This window comes from Siphateles boraxobius, unplaced genomic scaffold, assembly GCF_051911475.1.
Source record: "Siphateles boraxobius isolate OS27281-9 unplaced genomic scaffold, OSU_SipBor_1 66, whole genome shotgun sequence".
NCBI lineage: Eukaryota > Metazoa > Chordata > Actinopteri > Cypriniformes > Leuciscidae > Siphateles > Siphateles boraxobius.
The window spans coordinates 8906298-8931887 of record NW_027509193.1 but is presented as its reverse complement, the minus strand read 5'-3'; the positions used below and the strand labels follow the sequence as shown (position 1 = coordinate 8931887).

General features: G+C 37.4%; 1 long non-coding RNA gene across 1 annotated transcript in view; it reads right to left on the bottom strand.

Annotated features, from left to right (window-relative positions):
* The window catches only part of LOC143721560 (uncharacterized), a 264252-nt gene that overhangs the window by 221809 nt on the left and 16853 nt on the right, over nt 1-25590 (bottom strand). The window contains exon 2 of the long non-coding RNA XR_013196751.1: nt 12031-12169. This is a non-coding gene — a long non-coding RNA (uncharacterized LOC143721560). The remainder of the gene's footprint in view (nt 1-12030; nt 12170-25590) is intronic.

Sequence of the window (25590 nt, the reverse complement as noted above, 5' to 3'; positions counted from 1 at the left end):
ATCCTGCTGGATGGATGCCTCTGAAACCGAGGGGAGATAGAGGCGCGGTTCACGGGGGATTGTCTGGTGTCATCGGGACAATAACGACCCCTTTACCATGGTGATGAATGATTGGCGGTTTACTGTGTGATTTGTAGGGGGCGGGAGAACAAGGTGCGATGGAGGCCACGGGTGGACGAGGCGCTAACGGATAGACTTTCTGTCTCCGCCTAGGACGAGACCCGTCCCGCCATCACCTAAGGCCAAACCTCAAATTCCTAGACAGAAAAGGAGGGTTGATGATAGACGAACGTAGGAGAACAGGGGATACTAATGAGATCTGACAAATCTGTCAAGTGAGGGTCTTTGTTCCGTTCCCGCCACTTTGTTTTAGGAGTCCTGGCATGTGCAGGCACACAAACAGGCGTTGTGAGGAAAGATGGCTGACTGAAAACGTGAAAACTCTGCTGTTGGTAAACAATCATTCACTGTAAACCCGAATAAGTTGGCAAAACTCCAAAAATTTAAGCCAATCAATTGCCAATTTTTTTTTAAGTTAAGAAATTCAAGGTTTAAGCAAGCAGAACTGGCAGATTTTTATTTTGTACTTATACATTTTAATTGTTAACTTCATAAATTCATACATTAAACTTAAAATTTCATGTAATCTCAATGTGAACACTTTTATTAGTATAAACTTAGTTAGCTTTAACATGTTAACAATAGTATGTTATACAGTAGCACTTGCAGCAATATAAAGGTTTTCTTTGCTCTCAAATCAAACTGCATGCACCACTTGTCACCATGATGATAATTATCCTGAAACCAACATTAACAGAAATTCTTCTAAATTAGCATAACAAAACATTAATCATTACTAAATCACTCACTTAACATTAATCTTGCACAAAAACATTACACTTTATTTTAGCATTTACTCTCCCTTTCGAGTGCCATCGGCAAAACATGCTGGGAAATACACATCCCATCCGTTTCAGTTAAACTTAAGTTTGTCTAAATTAAAAGCAATAATTTCATAAAACTCAAAACAATGAAACAGTTCAGTTTACTTAAAATATATCCATTCTGTGAACTTGAAAGAAAAAGTGCTAAATACTTATAAAAGTTAATTTGACTGAACTAATTAGTTTAATTTAAGTTTGTCCTACTCAAACCAATTAATTATTTTGAGCGTTAGGGTTTAGTGCTTGTTTAAAGTTCAGACAGAAGGTTTTATCATGCATCTCATCTGTGTCTGTCTATCTGTTTATTCATCCATCCATCTGTGTCTGTCTGTCTATGTCTGTCCGTCCATCTGTCTGTGTCTATCTGTCTATATCTATATGTCATCTGTCTATCCATCCATCTATCCGTCCGTGTCTGTCAAATGTATCCGTCCGTCTGTCATTTTAATATCATTTATACTATTATAGTATTACTATTGAAGTAATATTTATTAATATTTTGAATTAACTTTTATTTATTTTATTTTTTTATTTATTGTTTTACTTTAACATAAACTTACTTATTTCAGTTAGTTTCCAATGCTACATTTTTAATTTTAGTTGAAGTCTTAAATAAAGTTTTTCTCAGTTTTTCCTCAAATATTTGTATTTTTATTCAGCTTTATTTAAATACCAAAAACTATTTTAGATCTAGACAGATCTTTTCAAACTTTAGGCTTGTTTGAATTTTTCAAAACTTTCAAAGTACATTCTTGACACATTTCCCTTTAAAAAAAAAAAATATATATATATATATATATATATATATATATATATATATATATACATATATAATATATATATATTTTTTATTATTTATCCAGTTTTCTTTTCTCCTGAAAAAAAAAAACAGGCTGTTTTATGCTTATTTGTGGAATACATGCTTATGAATATGCTTATGTTCTGTAAAATACAAGGAATGCTTGTGACTTGTCATGTTGGTCTTATCAACAAGGTTGTTTTGCTCATTCTTTGCCTATTCAACATCTACCTGCAGTTTTAAAGTCAGTGCTGGACATTCAAAGTGAACAGCAGGTACACAGGTGCCTTAGTAGGAGGAGCTGCAGGTGGTGGACAGATGAAAGGAAAAGTGGAAGATCAGAGTTTCACGTAGTGGGGTCATTCTGTGGGGTAAAATTACCCTCATCAAACCTTCCTCTTTGGTCAGAAGCAACTTTGAGGTCAGCCTGTTTCACCTTGATCTACTTCTCAAACAACTGAGGCTTCACATTCCACTTTCAGAAGTTAAAGTGTAATTTTGTTGCAGGCAAATTTAGTCCTCTGAGAAACTCATTCACATGGTAATGATGCACCTGTTGCATAGCTTTGAGGTAATACAACTACACAGTATGCAACCTGAAGCTATGTAATCCAATTTAAACTATATGTATATTATTATAGATTGTAGTAGTAGTATGTGTAGTTACAATTATTATGTATAAAAATGTCAATTTATTTATATACACTACCAGTCAGAAGTTTGGAATTATGGTGCACTAAGGCTGCATTTATTTAATCTAAAATATAGTAAAAACAGTAATATTAAAAATAATTTTGTCTATTTAAATATGAATCGTAATTTATTCCTGTGATGGCCATATATATATATATATATATATATATATATATATATATATACACACACACTGTATATAGGGTGTTATAAAATCAGAATGAGGCAAAATGAGTGAAAAAATTACATGAAATGTATGTTTAACACTAGCTATTCAATCATTACTCAACTGTGCATAAGCTCATGGTATCGTCCTCAAACAGAAACACAACTGCTTTTCACTAGCAAATTAATTTCATAATTGCCACTAAGGGGCAAATTGTTGTATCTAGAATTTGCAGAGATTTAAACAGTGGTAGAAAAACATACAAGGACCACACACTAAAACAGCATATCAAATAACATTTGCACTCACCCATTAAACAAACATGCACAGAGCCATATAGGCCTCATATGCACCAATGCTATATTGTCTAAATGTAATAATCATTTGTTATCAAACAAGTATTCATTACTTCAATGAGCTCATTGTATCTGCATTAAATTATTACATTCTTTAAATTATTACATTTTTAGCTGACTGTGACTTTGTATATGTACATTTAAGAAATACTTACTTAGCTCTGATAACAGAACACTCTAAATTGTAATATGGACTCATGCACTTTCTGTAAAGCTGCTTTGAAATTATGTGTATTGTGAAAAGCACTATACAAATAAACGTGAATTGAATTGAATATGTATGCATTGTCACTGGTTTGCTTGAGCGACTCATTGTTCAACACCAGACTTGTCTGCACAGAGGCAGTCACATCGGAGACGGCCACATCTCTCTCTCTCAGTCTTTCACTTAAGTGATTCCTCTCTCAGGAACACGCATACACGAACACATACAACTGATCCTCAAAAACTGGCGCATGGATATGATGAACATCCCTGACAGCGTCTGATATCATCCAACACAATCAGAGATGGAAAATAAATCAGATACTTCACAGGACCACCAAAGAACCTTGATCTTCCTCTTTTGGGGATCCTTGACATTCTTCACTAAAGCTTATTGATCAGGAATCACAACACACAAAAATCACACAATTCAAGATGCCAAACTGACATGGTTTCTAGTTGTCCTCTTAAAACAATAGTTGCAGAATTGCTAGTTACAAGATTTTAATGTTCTTGAAGGTAAACTAATGCATGGCACTAATGGGTTTGACAGCCAGGTAAAACACATATTTAGGGATGCACAATATACAGTATGAAAACCATATAAGTTGCTCATATTATTGGCGAATATTTTTAATAATAAGTTTATACGTATTTAAAATCTTTTTTTTCTAATTTTATTTCTTTGTATATGTTTGTTTATTATTATGTTGTGTTTATTTTTATTTTTTTAATTTTTTTATTTGTTTAGTATTAGCCGATAAGAGACATTTAATCAATTTAAAAACCCACAGGTATTACCTGATAAACTATTTTGAAAATTGATATTTAATTTGAAATATTTTAAGAATTAAAATAGTATTTTTAATATTAGAAAACATTAATTTATTTTGTATTCATATTTCTGTGTTGTTTTCAGTATTGGCAAATATTGGATATTTATTAAAGATTAAATAAATAAAAATTTTAAAAAAACGATAACCGATAAAAAGGTATGAGATGTGTAATTGGTTTGGACTATTTTAAGAATTAGATAATAATCTAGCAGTAACTTAAAGGGATAGGCCTAAATTATGACAAAGATTCATCATAGAGTCATTCACAAGACATTATTGGGGAAATCTAGTTGCACATTTCTTGTATTTTCCTCTTTTATCCATTTATTCAGCCCGTCTTTCTATCAAGCATACGGCCTCTCTCTCTCTCCCTCTGCTCTGTTTGTTCAGTGGTCCCTCTGTACCTCTCTGCCTTTGTCAGAGCTAATGTTCTCAAATGGAGGGAAATTAAAGCAGGGAAGCCATGCGTGTCGCACACTAACTCTTCCCCCTGCGGGCCTATTGGTTTGCAGCATGCATACTGATGAAGGCACATGGTTCCTAGCCTTCGTTGTGCCTTTACACCTCTGAGAGGAACCAGCTCGCTCTACACAGTCACATGCTTGAAATATACATGCAAAACAGAGATGGTGACCTGAATTTATTGAGATACTCATACATATCAACAAATATGCACACACGCACGCACACACACACACACACACACACACACACACACACACACACACACACACACACACACACACACACACACACACACACACACACACACACACACACACACACACACACACACACACACACACACACACACACACACACACACACACACACAAGAATGCTCATAAAGAATGCCTGTTGCACATAAAAATGCAATCTAAAACTTTAATATACACTGATATTCAAAAGTTCTGTTCTGAATTTCCAGGATTCAAAACCTAATTTAAACCTGGAAATAAAGTTTGAGGATTTAAGGTCAGATTTTTTTGCAGACTGCTGGTGTTCATGCAGCTTGAGAACTGCTGACATTAAAGCAAAGGGAGGAAAACTAACTTGGGATGGAATTATCTAATAAACCAATCACATGGCAGTTGCTTCAATGCATTTAGGGGTGTGGTCCTGGTCAAGACAATCTCCTAAACTCCAAACTGAATGTCAGAATGGGAAAGAAAGGTGATTTAAGCAATTTTGAGCGTGGCATGGTTGTTGGTGCCAGACACGCCGGTCTGAGTATTTCACAATCTGCTCAGTTACTGGGATTTTTAACCACAACCATTTCGAGGGTTTACAAAGAATGGTGTGAAAAGAGAAAAATAACCAGTATGCGGCAGTCCTGTGGGCGAAAATGCTTTGTTGATGCTAGAGGTCAGAGGAGAATGGGCCGACTGATTCTGATAGAAGAGCAACTTTGACTGAAATAACCACTTGTTACAACCGAGGTATGCAGCAAAGCATTTGTGAAGCCACAACACGCACAACCTTGAGGCGGATGGGCTACAACAGCAGAAGACCCCAGCGGATAACACTTATCTCCACTACAAATAGGAAAAAGTTGCTACAATTTGCAAGAGCTCACCAAAATTGGACAGTTGAAGACTGGAAAAATGTTGCCTGGTCTGATCAGTCTCGATTTCTGTTGAGACATTCAGATGGTATAGTCAGAATTTGGCATAAACAGAATGAGAACATGGATCCAACATGCCTTGTTACCACTGTGCAGGCTGGTGGTGGTGGTGTAATGGTGTGGGGGATGTTTTCTTGGCACACTTTAGGCCCATTAGTGCCAATTGGGCATCGTTTAAATGCCACGGCCTACCTGAGCATTGTTTCTGACCATGTCCATCCCTTTATGGCCACCATGTACTCATCCTCTGATGGCTACTTCCAGCAGGATAATGCACCATGTCACAAAGCTCGAATCATTTCAAATTGGCTTCTTGAACATGACAATGAGTTCACTGTACTAAAATGGCCCCCACAGTCACCAGATCTCAACTCAATAGAGCATCTTTGGGATGTGGTGGAACGGGAGCTTCGTGCCCTGGATGTGCATCCCACAAATCTCCATCAACTGCAAGATGCTATCCTATCAATATGGGCCAACATTTCTAAAGAATGCTTTCAGCACCTTGTTGAATCAATGCCACGTAGAAATAAGGCAGTTCTGAAGGCGAAAGGGGGTCAAACACAGTATTAGTATGGTGTTCCTAATAATCCTTTAGGTGAGTATATATGTATACTCATGTATACATATTTGTGTGTGTGTATGTATACACATACACACACACAAATAAATACATACATAATATGCTTTCTATTTACTGACCTTTTTTCTCCTCTACCTTCTCTTCATTTACAAATACAAAAACATACAGTGAATGTGGGGCTACAGCGGGAGGTATGACAGTGTTGATTTGTGAGGTTTCCTGCTGCAGTGCTGTGAAGTTTGGGGACAAATCAATCTGATCCCTGTCTGCCTCTCCTATTGAAAAATGACCTCTCAGAACAGATCAACTGACATGGGAGACAAGCTGTGTGTGTGTGTGTGTGTGTGTGTGTGTGTGTGTGTGTGTGTGTGTGTGTGTGTGTGTGTGTGTGTGTGTGTGTGTGTGTGTGTGTGTGTGTGTGTGTGTGTGTGTGTGTGTGTGTGTGTGTGTGTGTGGTAAGATAGTGAGTAATATCTAAACAAGAATGTACGGTACGGGTGTTTGTGATAGTGTCAGAACTAGCCAAAAATGACAATCCACCTTGCAGAAACTTGCAAAAATTGAATAGTTCTTTTTAAAAATGCTTTATAATTATGTTTTTTTTTTCTTTTGCCATTTTATTATTTTTTAAATTATTATGATTATTATGATTATTTTATAAAGCACCGTTATATTAAAAAAATCTTTAGTGGTTTCAAAATTAATTTTATTTAGTACAATTATTTGTAAGAAATAAAGGATATGAAACAATGAACAAATAATCATGCCACTGACTTCTAAATAAATATGGTAATAAGGGACACCGTATTGAAGCTTACAGTACCACCTTTATGTTTTTCAAGTTCATAGTCGTCACAGCCCCAGCTGCTAATAAAGGCAACATATCTAACTAAAGGCTCACAGCGAAGTTCAAATTCAAAATTCAAAACATACTATTAGCAAACATCCAAACACGGCCCACGCTGTTGAGAGCGATGTTTAGATGAATATAAGTGCTGCGCTTTCCTCTCTAAAAATAAATAAACAAACACATCAAAAATGACAGTGGTGAGAAAACAGCAGTTAAGAAAGCATCTCGTAGTGATGTGAAAACGTTTGGTTAAACTCTGTAATTCGGCAACTCAAGTCAAGTCATGTTTAGTTATACAGCACCTTATACAATAGATTGCTTTAAAGGTGCTGCATATAATATTTTTGACTGTACTAAAGCATTAAAGATAGTGCAGCTATTTAGTAAACATGCTAAGTTCAAATACTTGTTTCTCTAAAGAAACAATGCTACAACCAGTTATTCTACTTTGAAATGTGCGTTCCTTGTCGGAGTGTCACCCTGTGTCCCAATGTCCATGCTATCCATCCTAAATAGTATATGAGATTAGAATAAGTGTGTCCAAAAGCATAGTATGGTGATAAGACTATGTCAAAAGTCCCTGGATGGTCTACTAGATCCATTCACACTATAAAGGCTACAACCCATTGAGCTTTGGAGGAGGATTCAGTTTAGAACTACAAACATGAGTTAAAAGTGTTAAAAAACTACAAAACATGGCGGATATGACGGTGAGAGATCTAATAATCAAAGTTTAACCTGATAAAAAAAAATGTATTTAATGTTATTCGTGTTATATTTCATCTGCAGTAACAATGAGGACTTTTACAGAGATACGTTTGGCCATAAACTTTTAAATGCATAATAATGCATTAATATGAGGAGAGTTCTTCACATGAAAGACCTGCGACTGCAGATCAACGTGCTACTACATTCTCTCACGGTAGGGAATGAAATGAAATGTGGAGGATTTTAACTGTGACAAGATGACTGACAGGCCAGTTTACGGTAACAGGATGCGACAGAGCAACTGTTAAAAACGCAATTGTATGATGTGATAGGAAGACCCAAAGCTTGTCTACTGTTTTGCTACACACTTAAAAGTATGTACTTTTTCTTCACACAAAGAGTACATACTTTTAGGAGATTGTACAAGTAGGAGAATTGGGACGCAGCATTTGTTTTTGTTTTGGTTTGTCTGATCCCGTCCACTGCTAATTTACCCAATAGTATTTCAACACCCCAGGTTGCCAGTTGTCAGAAAACACAGCATATTGCAGGCGTGGAAGCCAGCTAACAAACTGGGTCAGAGATCACAGATTGCACACGACCTAAAAGGCCTCAGCATCCATCCAAAAGATCTGACTACAGGCGTATTATACGCGGAAATACCAACTCAGTTTAAAGCTCGTCGCCTTCCAAACTCAATTGCGCTCATTCCTGTTGCGTATCCTCAATTTGGCAACCAGCATGAGAGTAGAGTCTGAGGGAAAAAACACTCCAATATTTAGAATTTTGACTGCAGTACCCAGTTCAACTAGCTGTCAATATTACATACTGCACTTTTAATACCTGCTACAGACTGTGCTATTTCAGCAATCCTATAAGATCATTACAAATCACACTGTACGCGACATGGATCTAATAAACTTGGGTACAAGTCAACTTGTATGTAGACTGTACGATGATGATATCTATTCAATCGCAGCTACGACAAGTTAGTATAGAAGAATAAAACGTTATCAGCATTCGCTAGTGGTTAACAAATAGAGCAAGATGAATCGCACTTTGGTAATTGTGTTTTTTATGTGTGGTGAAACAGAGAAGAAAGCGAAAAAGGAGAATATGAACATGGTCATGGCTAGGGAAAAGAGCCCAACTTGGCATGCCAATTTTGCAAATTGAGCTTTAGCGAAGTAGTTTCAAGTTTTAGCGCCATATTGCGCTGATCAATACGCCATTTCATGTTGAATTTTTATCGGCTAGTCAGTAGCCATAGGTTGTAGCAGCAAAAATGCTGTGAGATGATCATGCTAAATTTCTGACACTATCAGAAGATTATCGCAGGTTATCTATGGTCGCAAGACCGTGACAACGGCCGTCTTTGATCCTCTCACACTGTACGACGTAGGACCACCGTTTAGGAGCCACGACCACAGAAATAGCCACGACTGGTCATCTTTCGGCCGGACAGACAAAAATCAGACAATGTGTACCGGGCATAAAGCAAGCAGCTTTACATAATTAAACATTAAAAACAGTCAGTGACTCTCTCAATTAGAATTAGAAAAGTTTCTACTATAAAGCAGCTGTCCAGCGAGTTCATGTTTTTACTCGCGAACATCTGACCTGGATGGACTGAACAGAAGAAATCAACCAGAGATAATTTCCAAGTCAAAGGCAGAGCCATACTTACTGCATAATCGCCACAAACCACTTTTCTTGAAAACTCACTTTGGCAAGCTGTGTCGAATTCCCGAAATGAACTTTGTTTTGGACTGATTTTGTTCAAAACGACATTACACCAGTTCATTCTTCGATTCCGCTTTAAGTATATCGGGACTTTAAACCACACACTGATAACAGACAGTCCAGAATGAACCGAACAATTCAAAAACTACAAGACAGCACAAAGTAATCAGACAGAATGCTGGTGTATCAAGGCGTGTTTTTCAAAGTTTAACCATTTTAGCTTGACACACCATGCAGTAAAAACAGCACTCATGGAGCGGGACACTATAAAGCAATGTAAAGCGGGCTCCTTCTGTATGTGTACACACACCAACAACAATCTGTCTATATTAATCTGATTGATTGTAAGGTGTCATTGAGCTCAGGAAAGGCCATATATAAAAATTATTATTAACAAACAAAAAAAATCTTGCAAACAGAATACAAGGTCACGTCTTGTCCGAATGGCCCCTTATTTTATAGACATATTGACACTTGATTGCAAAAAATATTGCTGTGGACGATATGTATATAAAACAATACATTAACATATATCTTCTATGCATTGCTTTCATCTGGTATAATCATTTATTGCCTTTAAATGACTTTCATTTGGAAGTTTTCTCAGCAAATACTGATTTCATTAATTAGCAGTTCACTTAATTTTAATGGATTGATAGCTCTAAGTGTTCCTGTTTTAATAAAAGCAAAACTGTTTCTTCTGAATTTCTTCTTTACACAACTGCCCACCCAAACACTTCAAAAACCAAGTGACCTATAACTTCACAAACATCACTGTATTAATAATTCATTTCTGATGCTGATCAACTCAAAACCAACAGACCTTCGACCCCTTCGGCTCTGCGCAAGGCTTAGTGCTAATCGCAAACTTTGCCATAAAACTTTTTTGACTAGTCACCCGCTCTGTTCCCCTCCAGCGGCCCATGGCCGACCCCGAGGCTACACTTGTCCTCTCGGGCCGCCGGGGTCGACCATGTTGCTCCGAAGTGGGTCCAGTCGCCCGCCTCCCTGGTGCTCGGGTAATGGGCTGGCAGGAAACCGACTTCCTCCGAGCGCTGGAGACACTGTAAAACGTTAATGGCTCACCGTGGGGATCCGCGGTTGAGCCGGGGCCCCCGAACCAACCCCATTATTCATTAGACGAGAACGTTATTTATTGCCTCCCGGCACAAACACAACAAGCCAATTAATAATTAAGCATTTCTATCCGCCTCTGTACCAGCTCGCGCAGATGAGGAGGACAGGAGATATGAACGCGTGCATGAGATATTGGCGGTCGTGAGCTGCATAACTTCAGCAGTATTGAGGAAAACGGCAGTTAAGACCCAACCATTGTCTGGAGAGACACGGAGCCAAATCCAAACGAAGCGAAGCGGAACCGCCGCTGTGGCTTTTGTCCAAAGTCTAGCGCTCAAAATCCAGCCTCCTGTACATTTAGCAATGAACATCAATAAATAATGCCAATATAAATCTGATGAACAGGGTGGGATCTGAGTTTTTTTTTTTTTTATGAACTACAAGTCTATCTGATTAAAAGCAAGAATAGATGGAGAGTGTCATTTATCTCAGTTCAACCATCTAAGGAGATCTGGATGCCCAGAATAAAACTACAAACATCTCTGCACAGGTTTTTACAAGAAAACTCACATGAAAGGCTACATACATGCACGCATATGAAACTTAGCAACAGGGAAATACAGATATACAGAGCGGTCATGTTGACACTATGTAGTAGTGCGTCACATTACTAGTAATAGGTCACAATTGAAGGTCACACAACTAAAACGCATTAGTATGCACAAAAAGGAGCCTAAACCTCAAATTGCAGACTTAAAACTGTTATCAAATTGCTTCAGTTAGATTTAGTGAATAGAAATTGTGTATGTGCCTGCCACTGCATGTTTAACTTGAAACTCAACCAACGTCTTTTTCCTGGGTGAGTAAATCACTTATTTTTTTATGTTGCTACATAAAAGCCTGTATTGAAAAAGATTGTGTTCATAAATGGTTCATAGTGCATTTTCAGCTCAGTTTACATGTGCTTTGAAGTGAAATAGACTTGCGTTAAAACTTCTCAAAGACCTATATTTGTTTTAAACACAGCTAGTGGGAATGCTCTAACCATTTTCTTTACTATACAAAACTACAACAGTTAAAGATCCTATATCACAACCAGTAAAGAAAGAATCTGCAAAGAAAAGTTCGGTAAAGAAAGATCCTGCTCAGAAAAATCCCTGCAAACACAATAAATGTTCATGTCCGATCTGTACAAATCCAATGAACGTTCTTAAATCGAAACCGAAAAACAAATTTGTGTGGAGAAAAATCCTGCGCACATAAACTTATTCAGTAGCTATTATACTCTTACCATGCTCTATAACACATTCACTAATAAAGCTATGCATATCTGTCTATCTGCTGAATGGGCCGTTTTACTAGCAGATCCCTGAGACGCGAGTTAAGACCTTCCTTCCACCCAAACACTTTTTTTCAGTCTTCTCTTCCTGTAAGTGCATCAGCTGACCTGTATCTTCAACTCCAGTATTGATCGGCTGTAGACATGCTGCTGAGGAACGGCGGGGGGTTAGCCGGGATGTCGTCCTGAGATCGAGCCGAAGTCTGTCTCTGCTTCAGGTCAACAGAATTCTAGATCAACTCCTTATCTGAAATAAAGTTACAGCAAGGATGCCTTAAAACGATCAGAAGTAACAGTAAAGACTTTTATAATGTTAAAAAAGATTACCATTTCAAATAAACGCTGTTCTTTTGAACTTTCTATTCCCCCAAAGAATCATGTTTTCCACTAAAATATTAATCAGCATTGATAATAATTAGGAATGTTTCTGGAGCATCAATGTTATCATATTAGAATGATTTCTGAAGGATCATGTGACACTGAAGACTGAAGTAATGATGCTGAAAATTCAGCTTTGACATCACAGGAATAAATTACATTTTTAAATATATTCAAATAGAAAAGAGTTAGATTTCACAAAATTACTTTTTTACTGTATTTTTGATCAAATGTATCTTTGGTGAGCATAAAAGAAAGTTTCTATAGGAAAAGAAATTAAATTAAATATATAATTATCTACATATAAAAAAAATCGATATATGAATAACCATAATGATTAGATTTTATTGTTATCTCTCTCTCTTCACTATTGTAGGTATTGAACTTGAGAGCCAAAGAAAGTCATAAGAGTTTTAGTGACAATAATCATGCAACTTAATTATCAAAGATACAAACAATTAAAAAAAAATTGTTTGTATCTTTAAAAACCACCTTAGCTCAAACATCTTCAGGGACTCGTGCCCCCCTTAGTTTTAAAGGCCATGACGCTTCTGAAAGTAGACATTCAATTTCATGGCATATGAAGTTTACACTGATTTCAATGTTCGTAGCTCATCATTGTAAAGGTTTTTGTGTGGAGTTAGGGCAGTACTCGTTTTTTTTTTTTGCCTATGTGTGCATGTGTGTGTGTTGCTCATTTGAGTTTCTGCTCGATTGGTCAGCCTAATGTGGCCAGGCTCTGTCGCCCCTGGTAATTGTGCTCATTTCATTTTGGCAGCCTGCAAGGAGCCTGTCCATCACTACAAAGTATAATATATAACACTTATTCAGAAGAGTGTGTGTGCTCGTCTGTGAGAAAAGGGAAAAAAATAGGACACCAAACGCGTGTATTAAGACATAAGCATGTGGATGGATGTTAATCAATTACAGCAATTACACAAATGACATTAAATGAATATATTTAAGAAGCTTGTGTGAGAATAACAAAACTTCCATTAGTGAGAATAACTAAAAGTAATGCATTCTAGCTTTTATACAGCTTACTGTAACTACAGACTAGCTTTTACAGATAGGTCTCTAATGATTAGGAGTGTAGAACAACAAAAAGCTACGTTGCTAATTTTTATTTTGCACATGCAGCATTAAAAGCAAGAAAACTACTGATGCAAGGAGTCAAACACAAAGCACTGGGCATTCTGATTCAATTTAGTGAATCAATTTGTTGGGATGAATCATTTAAATGAAGTAGCACGAAAACATAGTTGGTTTTCTTTTTTTTTACAAATAGCTAATATACTGTTCTGATTGAAATAAACATCTGAGTGTAATATACTGGGAAATATAATCGCTTATAACTTCACTTGCGACATGGCTTCAACACTGCAGAAAGGCTAAAGTGATGTCATCAACCTCATCATCATTATTGTGAAATCTTTTCATTTGCTAAAAAAAAAAACACCATTGCTTCCCTGACTTGGAGCAAAAAGGCTGGATAATTAAGTTTTAAGACGTGCCATAAATGTGTGTGAGAGCACGTGCATCTGTGCATATGAGTGTGTGTTTGTGTGTTGTAGCTCATCTCTTCTGGCCATATGGGGCACAGGAGAGGAACCCTGCACACAGATGGCAGATCGTACAGCAATTTCTCTTCCATCTATCTCACGATCATCTCTTTTATCTCTCTCTCTCTCTCACTCACTCACTCTCCTACAGTGTCAACCTCCATTCACACACACACACACACACACACACACACACACACACACACACACACACACACACACTCTGCTTCGCCTATCTTAGTGGGGACTCTCCATATAGGCATATTTATTTTTATACTGTACAAACTGTATATTCTACCCCGTAACTCTAAACCTACCCATTTATTAATCATGGGGATCGCTGGCTGTTCCCCACAATGTAGGCGATCTCAGGTTTTACTATCCTTGTGGGGGCATTTGGTCCTCACAATGTAATATATACCTGTACACACACACACACTTTCTCACAAACTTTCATGCACACGCAATTCTCAATGTTCTCACAATTAAATACGTACACATTACTGAAGCCACTCCTATTCCTACATCCACATATAACGATAGTTGACATGAAATTTCAAGCAATGACTGCTGCACTTAATCTCAAATCCTTAAATACTCCAATTGATTATTATGTGTTATACAATTTTTCCTTATATCTACCAGTGTTGGGGGTAACGCATTGCAAGAGACTTAAGTTACGTAATCAGATTACTTTTTAATAAGTAATGAGTAAAGTTAAAACGCATTACTTTTAAATTTGAAACAAAATGGCAGTTACTTTTTATTCATTTCACTTTTGGTGTCAAAGGGCCTTTAGAATAGAACTTTTTTTCTGTTATTAAAAAACAAGCGAGCAAGCCCAGCCTAGGTGAGAAAAAGTAACCTAACGCACTACTTCCATAAAAAGTAACCATGTAATGCAATTAGTAACTTTTTAGGGTGTAATGCAATATTGTAAATAATTACTTTTAAAAAGTAGCTAACTTTCCCCAACACTGTTATCTTCTATTACAATTTTATAATATGTCCAATTAATAATATTATTTAATTAATAATAATTAATAACATATTATACGTGTCCTATTAATAAATTATTAATTTGTCATACCACATCAGGACTATTAAAATGACTATTTAAAAAAAGAAAAAAAATAGGTGATCAGTTATAAAAATTAAAATAGTTAAATTATGTTTGTATATATACTGTATATATATATATATATATATATATATATATATATATATATATATATATATATATATATATACATACACCACATCATTTAAATATGTAAACGAAATTCAGAGTGTCTTAGAATTTAGTTGGAGCACTCAAGCTGCATGAATTCAACAAGTTTGTGTAAAACCTGATGATCATGTTCTCCAGCATGATTTGAGATGATCCAAACAGCATCTTGAGCTTCAGTGGAAGCAAAATCATCTGACCTTCTGTAAAATGTAGATCACATGTTACAAAATTGCTTTTCACGATCAATGATTATTGCAAAATCTTACATATTAAATACACTTTAATATACAACTTTAATTTTCAAATACTTGATTCACAGGTTTAAATGATAATGTTAAGAATATTTACTTTTTGGACTCATTACAAGTGGGCCTGATCAACCACCAGTTCAAAAGAAACATCTAGAGCTTGAAAAAACAAAAACATTACAAGTTAATACCCTTCACCCACCTCTCTATGTCACATCATAATGCATTTATCACGTAGCCTATGTACGTAAATTACACATACAAATAATTTACAATCTTTACACCAACAGTTATGAAGATCTATTGAATTTGACTAGTTAAATGAATCAGTCTTAACTTGCATCATTAGAAATCTTTACCTATCAGCATCATGAAATTAAGAGACAGATTCTGTAAGGTAAGAATAAGAATAAATTCCACCCCCAAAACTGAACACACACACACACACACACACACACATGCAAATGTCACTGTATTAATTTCATAGTGGCTCATCATTTTGATGAAGTAAAAGAGAGGGGGGAGAGGGAGGACAAAACAAGCTGTGCACAGCCGGGAGGGAGAAAAATATCACATTTTCCAGGTGATGAATTTTTCCAATTTCTCGCAGACAAGTACATAAACTCGTTCAATTAGGAGCAGAATCTGGAAATGAGGGACTGTGGACGGTTGGAGAGCCCGAGCCCTGATGGCTAATTTTATTGAGTGGAAAATTGAATCAAATTGTTTCATTGAAACAATCAGCCTGTACTCCTTATATTCCACTCAACACAGACACATGCAAAAAATAAATAAATAAATAAACAAACAAAAAACACCACTATACGGTTCACACTCTTTTCTTAAATGGATCAATTGAGAGTTGAGAGCTCAAGAGCCCAAACTTCCACAGCCTGTCACTTCCCTTTGACAAAACAAGATTAAATTAAAACCACCAGATTTCTGAAAGTAGAGGAGACATAACTCTGGTCATTTCCATGCATGCAGAGCCGACTCAGTCTCTGTCCTAGGCGGGACATTAGAGCGGGTCTTTGGTGCCCTTTAACTCTAAACTGTCCATCTGTTCTACAGCGTTAAGCTTGCCAGCGCATCCCTCCGAGGGTCACATATTGAAGCAGAAGAAAACTCCTTGTGGTTCCACATGAATACATTTCACCAATGAGATCCCCTCTAATAATGAGACTTCATTCTGTATTAGCAATAAGTCCAAACGGAGTTGGTCTGTGTAACAGACCCTGCAGAAATAACTTATTTATGTGGTCATTATATATCTTATATAATATAATAGCAGAGTGGAGAGAGAGCTAATGTATTCACCAAGCTCATAGCCATGCATCCAAATAAATATGCTGTGAAATTAAATATTAACCACATGAATACATTACATTTATTTAGTGCACTAACTTATGTTTAAAAAAAAAAAACAGGGAATTTTTATTGAGCCCTTTATCATGGTCTTCTATAATATGCGTTCATGGTCTTGGCTTTAGAAATACTCTAGAAACAGTTTCCCATAACACATTATTTCCTAGTAGTTAACATAATCATGCATATATTATTATTTTGATAATTTATCACAATTTCCACTGGCTAAAGCTTAACCACACTCTTAAAAATAAAGGCTCCAAAAGGGGGGTTTCACAGGAAAGGCATAAGCACCATTTTTGATTCCCCAAAGAACCTTTCAGTGAACAGATCTTAAGAGAAAGATACTTTCTACTCTATAAAGAACATTTTGTGTAAGAAAAAAGTTCCATGGATGTTCTTCATGGAATTATTGATTCCAGTAAAGAACCTTTATTTTTAAGTGAATGTAAATGCCAGTTTAAAAAGGTAAAAGCCAATTCTTCTGCTTTCAAGATCTAGACTTAAATCACACCATCGCCATATAAAAAAAATAATAATAATAATAGTAATATTAAAAATCATCCTGAACAAGAGTTCTGAAAACTAGTATATAGTATATGATTAGTAGGGTATATGATCACTAGAATATGATTTATAATCACTAGTATATGATTTACCCATGTAGTTCCTTGCCCAAGACACTAGAAATCAATGCGGAACGTGAAAAAGAGCAGTTTATATATGTTTACATGTCAGAAATACATCAGTAAATCTCTAAAATCCATGGCTAATTAGTGACAAATCAATAACTCAAATTGATGCATCTCTCCTAAGCTCATAAACCAACAAAGCAACCCACATAAGCCGCTCAGTCGGCTACAGAATCAGCATAAACTACTGAAAGAAATGTGGAGATTTAAACTGGCACAGAATCTGTAGTGAAACTAAAACGACTGGGCCTACAACCGTTCCCTCTCAGTGGTCCCATCTGTAGAAACCTCACAAATTATCAAGACGTAGATTATATTGGTTTGCTTTAGACGACTGTGATCGTTGAACAGTAAGACAAAGCTGTACTGTTCAAATCTGAAAATGCCTGATTTTTAAGCGGTGAATGGAGGAGTTTGTGGCCTCTTCTGGATTCGCTCCAGATAGTGCTCAGAAAAGTGGCACCTAGAAAAACATAGCAGTGGTTCAGATGTGTAACATTAGAACAAAGTCAACATTGATGCAGGAGCTGGAATTATTTGTCGAAAGTACTTTCAGCATTGTATTGCCACCCAGGGAGAATCACCACTAGCCCTGGCCTGTTGCTATACACTACCATTCAAAAGATTGAGGTCAGTAGACTTTTTAAAGAAATTAATACTTTTATGTGCTCTTGTTTTTTTTTAATTTCCATTCAAAGAATCCTTAAAAAAAGTGGCAAGTTAATATATTAAGCAGCACAACTGTTTCCAGCATTGCTAATAATAAGAAGAAATGTTTTTTTGAGCTGCAAATCATCATATTAGAATGATTTCTGAATTATCACGTGACATTGAAGACTTGAATGTAATGATGCTAAAAATACAGCTTTGATCACAGGAATAAGTTACATTTTATATATTCAAACAGAAAACGGTTAAAAACTTTGTTATAAACTTTCAATTTATGATCAAATGCAGCCTTCGTGAACATTAGATACTTCACCACAAACCTTTAAAAAGTACACATTTATATGAAACATGCATGTTTATTATTATTATTAAACAAAAAGGTCCGTATAAGCTTTTGTTTCAAGTATCAAATTCAGCTGCTTTTTCTTTTTATCCCTCAAGGTTTTCAATTCATCTACAATTTATTCAAATCCCATCATCACTAAACATGCCTGACATGCTAACGTTTATGCCTAAACCACACTATGACATATAGCAGACGTAGCATCACAACTAGGATAAATGCTATATGTAGTACCCATTTAAACAGAGAGGAAAGTTTATGAGACGTAATGAGAACGATTTAGTGGTGAAGCTGTCATTAAAGACAAGCGTCTCATCATGTTTTATTGACAACACGCATCTTCAGTTAGCCAGCAGGGAGGCAGCAACCCAGAGGCTGCAGATTGAACAGACGCAGGAAGCTAATGTGCTAATGCTGCCGCTTAATGACTCAGTGAGAGCTTAGCAAACTGTCCACTATAATAAGAAAGAACATCCTGTTCGAGAAGCAACGTAGCTGCAAGTGATGCCGTTATCTGTTTATTGCCAATTACAGACATTACAACTTAAGTTTTTTGGGGGGTTATTTTCCATTTATTGGTTTGTTTATTTGTTGTAACTAACGTTAGCATGTTTGGCTTGATTTAATGCTTGATAAATTGATGAAATAATGAGAAGTATCTTGCTGTATATAAGCATCTAACACTAAATACGTGGATCTAACGTGTTAGCAAGCGTGTGTGTGTGGTTTCGCTTCGGTAAAATATCAAGCAATATATAGCAAGCGTGTGGGGGGATTGTCCATGGAAGTTAGCTAAATCAGACAAGACTTTAACATATACACTCACCTAAAGGATTATTAGGAAACCATACTAATACTGTGTTTGACCCCCTTTCGACTTCAGAACTGCCTTAATTCTACGTGGCATTGATTCAACAAGGTGCTGAAAGCATTCTTTAGAAAAGTTGGCCCACATTGATAGGATAGCATCTTGCAGTTGATGGAGATTTGTGGGATGCACATCCAGGGCACGAAGCTCCCGTTCCACCACATCCCAAAGATGCTCTATTGGGTTGAGATCTGGTGACTGTGGGGGCCATTTTAGTACAGTGAACTCATTGTCACGTTCAAGAAACCAATTTGAAATGATTCGAGCTTTGTGACATGGTGCATTATCCTGCTGGAAGTAGCCATCAGAGGATGGGTACATGGTGGCCATAAAGGGATGGACATGGTCAGAAACAATGCTCAGGTAGGCCGTGGCATTTAAACGATGCCCAATTGGCACTAATGGGCCTAAAGTGTGCCAAGAAAACATCCCCCACACCATTACACCACCACCACCAGCCTGCACAGTGGTAACAAGGCATGTTGGATCCATGTTCTCATTCTGTTTACGCCAAATTCTGACTATACCATCTGAATTAGGGATGGGTATTCGATTAAATTTTCTTAGTCGATCGTCGGGAGAATTAACGATCGACTATCGATTAATCATTAATATTTTTTATATTCAAATTCATCATTTATTTAACTTTTAATAAATTAAAAATGCAATGAAAATACAAAAATACAGCGCGTTTTTATTACAAGATGATCAACTTGTGGCAGTAAAACTGGACGTTCGGTTGGGCTAAACTTGAAGATATATGCGCTGCGGTGCTCGAAAGCAACGGAACCTGCAGCTGCGAGTTGGCGTTCTTAAACAGAGAGTTGGCGTTCTTTATTCGTTTGTTCCAAAATAATAAAAAAAATCATTTTAAACAATAACTTAATCAAAAACATAATAATACTTAGATCTGACAGGTTTTGTCAGAATGTTACTCAAAACTATCCAAGAACGGAGTCGAGAAAGAGGGTGAGAGAGATTAGCCTACCTACTGTAACAATCAATTAGGCTAGGCTACTTAACAAAGGCTCATACAAAATAACTAGTAACTCACATAGGCTACAACTTCTACACCAGTCTACTGATTTTTGTTGAGAAAAATAAGCATGTTGATGACATGATCTGGGGTCAGACGCGACCGCAACCTGACCGTCAAGCCTCGTTTATACGCGCTCGCCTGTGAAACACCGAATACCGGAATGACGTCATTTTTGCCGCGCTCACCTTCGCGCTCGTGCGGACGCGTCGAGTGTAAACAAGGCTTCAGTCCAGCCGCTGAAAACACCCGCTCTGAGGGGACTTACGTTGCCGGCACAGGTACCTCCGCGATAACTTGACCAGCTCGGGGAATACGTTCACTTTCCACTCACACTACGCAACGCAGCAGCATTATTTTAATGATAATCGATAACAAATTAACGTGATCGACGAAATTCTTAATGATCAATAATCATTTGTTGATTAATCATGCCCATCCCTAATCTGAATGTCTCAACAGAAATCGAGACTCATCAGACCAGGCAACATTTTTCCAGTCTTCAACTGTACAATTTTGGTGAGCTCTTGCAGTGTGGAGTGCAGTTGCTCATTTGTAGTGGAGATGAGTGTTACCCGGTGGGGTCTTCTGCTGTTGTAGCCCATCCGCCTCAAGGTTGTGCGTGTTGTGGCTTCACAAATGATTTGCTGCAAACCTCGGTTGTAACGAGTGGTTATTTCAGTCAAAGTTGCTCTTCTATCAGCTTGAATCAGTCGGCCCATTCTCCTCTGACCTCTAGCATCAACAAGGCATTTTCACCCACAGGACTGCTGCATACTGGATGTTTTTCCCTTTTCAGACCATTCTTTGTAAACCCTAGAAATGGTTGTCCGTGAAAATCCCATTAACTGAGCAGATTATGAAATACTCAGACCGGCCCGTCTGGCACCAACAACCATGCCACGCTAAAAATTGCAAATTCATCTTTCTTTCCCATTCTGACATTCAGTTTGGAGTTCAGGAGATTGTCTTGACCAGGACCACACCCATAAATGCATTGAAGCAACTGCCATGTGATTGGTTGATTAGATAATTGCATTAATGAGAAATTGAACAGGTGTTCCTAATAATCCTTTAGGTGAGTGTATGTAGAGTAGACATATAGATGAAATGTTTTTCAGTTCTAAAGGGCCTTAAGAGCCCTTAACACACCAACACAAATGATCAGCAAATAAATTTTTAATTTTCGCATACGAAAGTGAAAGTGAAAATGTTGGGGGGGTGGGGAGGGTTAGGGGGGGTTGGGGGAGTAGACAGGCTGAAAGAAAACGCTAATTTCACTCTCGTCCTTGTGTGCTGCTTAAGAAACAGCAGAAATACAGCGGCACACAAGGACAGCGGTATAATATGTTATTTGATAATCAAGATGCTGATGATATACCATATTACTATTTTTATTAATATTCTTATGTTTGTCTCATAATTGTCTTTCATCATGCGTTCATGGTTCAAAATGTTGCTAGAAACACCACACACACACACAAACAGTGCTACACAACTTTCCATTTCTGGCACAAGCTTAGAAAAAAAGTCAAACAGCATTTACATGTTTTCAAATAGCTGTCCAGATCTTATAATTCGCTATGATGTTTGGTGAATGTGATTTTACCAAGCACAACATTCCTATCAACCAGTCAGATTTGATGGACAAGTTTATAGTTTGTGTCAAGTTTAGGCTTACAACAAGGGTTGTATCTTGATGATGATGTTTATCAAATACTAGGGATGAGTCGCGATCTTCGAATAGTCGAATAGCGTTCGAAATTCGATCATAAAATTACTTTTTCGAATATCGTTATATTTCGCGCAATTCCAATGTGTCATAATTGACGGTGCGCCAACTGTCACAGATCGCGCAGCAGGGTATCTTCCTGTCGGGGACACAAGGTGTCACTAACATGAATGAAACCCCCTACTGCGCTATAGGATACCAGTGTTTTATAAAGTGTAAACAAACAACAGAAGAAGAGCACCGTGACCGTTAACTCTGCGCCCAACAGAGGTGGGTAGTAACCTTTTACTGTCTATGGTAGTAACCGTCTACAAAGTAGGCTACATTTACTTCCTTACGTAACAGGAAGATTTAAGAACATCAAGAGCGTTGGATGAAGTGGCCGTGGGCCTACAGTTTAGTCTAGTGAAAGGAAATCTGCAAATGCATCATATTTTTGCCAGCGATGAAGATCTAGTTGAACATCTTTGTATCATGTCTGTGAATGAATGATTCCACAGGACGATACATTCGAATTCATTTCATTCAGGTAATACATTTTACAACCAAATAGATTATTACGCGATGATAGCACTGCTACAAGTATGATGACATTATCTGTTTTTTGAACATGTTAATTCATAGGCCAAATAAAATAAGCTACCATTGTCCACAGTTTATGAAAAGAACACCCGCCATCCCGCGGTAATGTGTGTGTATTGCGCAGTGGTATCACACAAATAGTTTTGATTGAAACTAATTTGTTTAAAAAATAGTCTATTGCAGTAACAAGGCAGGTCCGCATAAAATCATTATGACATATTACATTATTTTTTTATCTAACGAGCATCTGGTTTGGCGATGCAAAAACGGAAAGTCGTGCTTATTGTTTTTTTTTCTATGTTAACTATGTTAAAAAACGACGAAAACATGTTACTTGTTCAATTAATAAACAGTTTGTTTGATGACAAATTGCTAAAGATGAAATTGGCCTCCCTTTCGGTCATTGTGAGTGTGCGTTTTTTTTTTTCCGATTTTCGAACGATAATCGACTTTTGCTCCTCAATTTTCGAATGCCATTTTTGGCAGAAATTCACATCCCTATCAAATACCATCAAATACAAGAGTAAAAAGAAATATAGCAGATTCTGGATTCTTCCTTTCCTATTCACTGTCGAGAGCGCCACCAACTCATAGTTTTATGTAACAGCAGTATCCGGGCCAGTGACATTTTAGTATCATTGATTTTCTATTATAGTATTTTTTAAACAGTTTAATTCATTTTCACTTTATTTTAAATTTATAAATGTGTGGTCATTTTCAATATTTTTTTAAATACATCTACCGTTTTTAATAATTTTTATTTAACTTTCAGTTCTTCAGTACATCAAGTTAAACAAAATAAAAAATGTTGCTTTGGCGACTATCTGAAAAATACGTTTTTACATTGTATTTAGTTTCTGTTAACATTTATTTTGTTTCAGTTTTTTTTTCCTTCAGTTTTTGGGCTTATTTAACTATAGCACAACTCTTATTGGTTGCTTAGTTTTGAACAGAAGCATTAACTGCCGTTCATTCAATTTAAAAAAAAAATATTGCACCAAACATACATATTGGTGTGAACAGGCCTTTAGCCTGCAATTCCCATTACATAAACATTTGATTTATCCCCATTTAGACAGTAAACGTGCATGTGCGTGTTTGAATTGGAAGGTCTGTTAGAAAACATATGTTCGAGGAAACCAGCTTTCCTAACCTAGAGGAAACAGCACAATCCCCAAACACAGACAGGAAGTCCATGCAGCCAGCAGGACACCAGCTGACTGACATCACAAGTCATGACACACACACACAACCAATGCCCCTTAAAGATTCTCAAGAGCCGTTCAACTCCATAATTTAGTCCAAGGTGCACACATTCATTTAGACAAGATGGCTGAGTGAGAGCTCAAGATTTTCCACCCCTCCCTCAAGACCTGACTGGTTTCCTTGAGGACGTCCCACCCCCTGTGGAGCGGAACGCAGGCAGATCGCTGACATTCAGGCGTTGGACCGCGAGCTCGCAGGAATTCCCTGACAGAGACATAATGTCCTCCGGAGCACGGCGGCTCCTTTGGATTTGTTCCCTTGACTTCACACTTCTTCCCATCTCCTCCTGCGCACACAAAACGCCCTGTCAAAGAGGTCAGCACTCAGGGTCATCAGTCACGTCACAGGGTCGCTTCCCGTCGATATTCGGCTTGATGTGTGCATCCCCGACATGTGGATCGGTGCTCGCATTCATAAGGCTCTGGAACCCTGCCACTCTTCCTCTCTCCTCACCTGCGGCTCCACAGCGGGATTCCTCTGACATTCCCAGATCGTAAAACTCACAAGGATGTTGTTTCTATGTCCCCCCCCCCCCCCCCCCCCCCCCTCTACTGTAGCGTGTGAACTGGCCGTTCAGTCGGCGGACCCCATGCATCCTCTGAGGGTGCGTCCATTTTTTTCATGGTTGAGGGCCAGAGAGGGGAAACTGCTCCAACTACAATAATGCAGTTCTTCTGCCGTGTTGTCAAAATTTCTTCCCACAAATCTCCAAATATCTATACAACACAATATAAAAATGTATATTTCCTTAAGCTTAGAAACAATTCCAAGAACAAAAAAATCTCTATTACATTGTACAAAACAATTGGCCTAGCACCTCTGCAACAATATTACAGTAATATTATTACTGAAGTCCTCTAAGGACATTGTCCTCTCCTTAACTGAGATGCAAGATGGCGCAAGTCCATGGAGTGATACGGCAAGACACGAAAGTAGCTCCGGTTTCAGAATAAACAGTCTAAAATACAGCATTAAGAAATATACAGCATTACTCTGTATTCTTTTCTGGTAACATGACTCTCTGGAATACCTGATTCTGATTAGACAGTATCAGGTATTCCAGAGAGTCATGTTATCAGAAAAGAATACCGAGTACATTTTAAAGGAGTCAAAAGACTAAAGACAACAATAATTGAAGACTGCAGTCACCTCACGGTCTGTGACAAAGTAGTGCCGCATGACCCATGAAACAACATGTGCAATATGTAAAGCTCTTCAGCAAACAGCTCTAATTTGAGTCTTAATTACCTTTGACTGGCTCCAAGTACACTTAGGAGAGGCTCCCTACTGCCCAGAGTCCTCATTCTCCTTATTCAATAATAAACAAACATATGCACTCAAACCCAACCACATGCACACACACTCTTTTAATACACTCCCCTGCAAGTAGATTTAAGACAATCTCTCCATAGTTTCCTGTTTACTACTGTTTACCACTCATTAGCTTTGGCGCTGGATGTTTGGATGCTCTCACAGGAAAGACTGGCTCTGTGTCGGACTGACTGTCTCGTTCATTTTACCCACACTCACTTTCTCTCTCCACTGTCTGGCCCGCACGAGTCTGTCACAAATGGATACACAGACAGGATGGTCTACACAAATGGCTGCCAGAAACACACAAAAGGAGTAAGAGAGAGAATAAGTGCTGATGTTAGAAGAAATTCACTATTTTTCCCATAGTGCCGCAAGAGCTGAG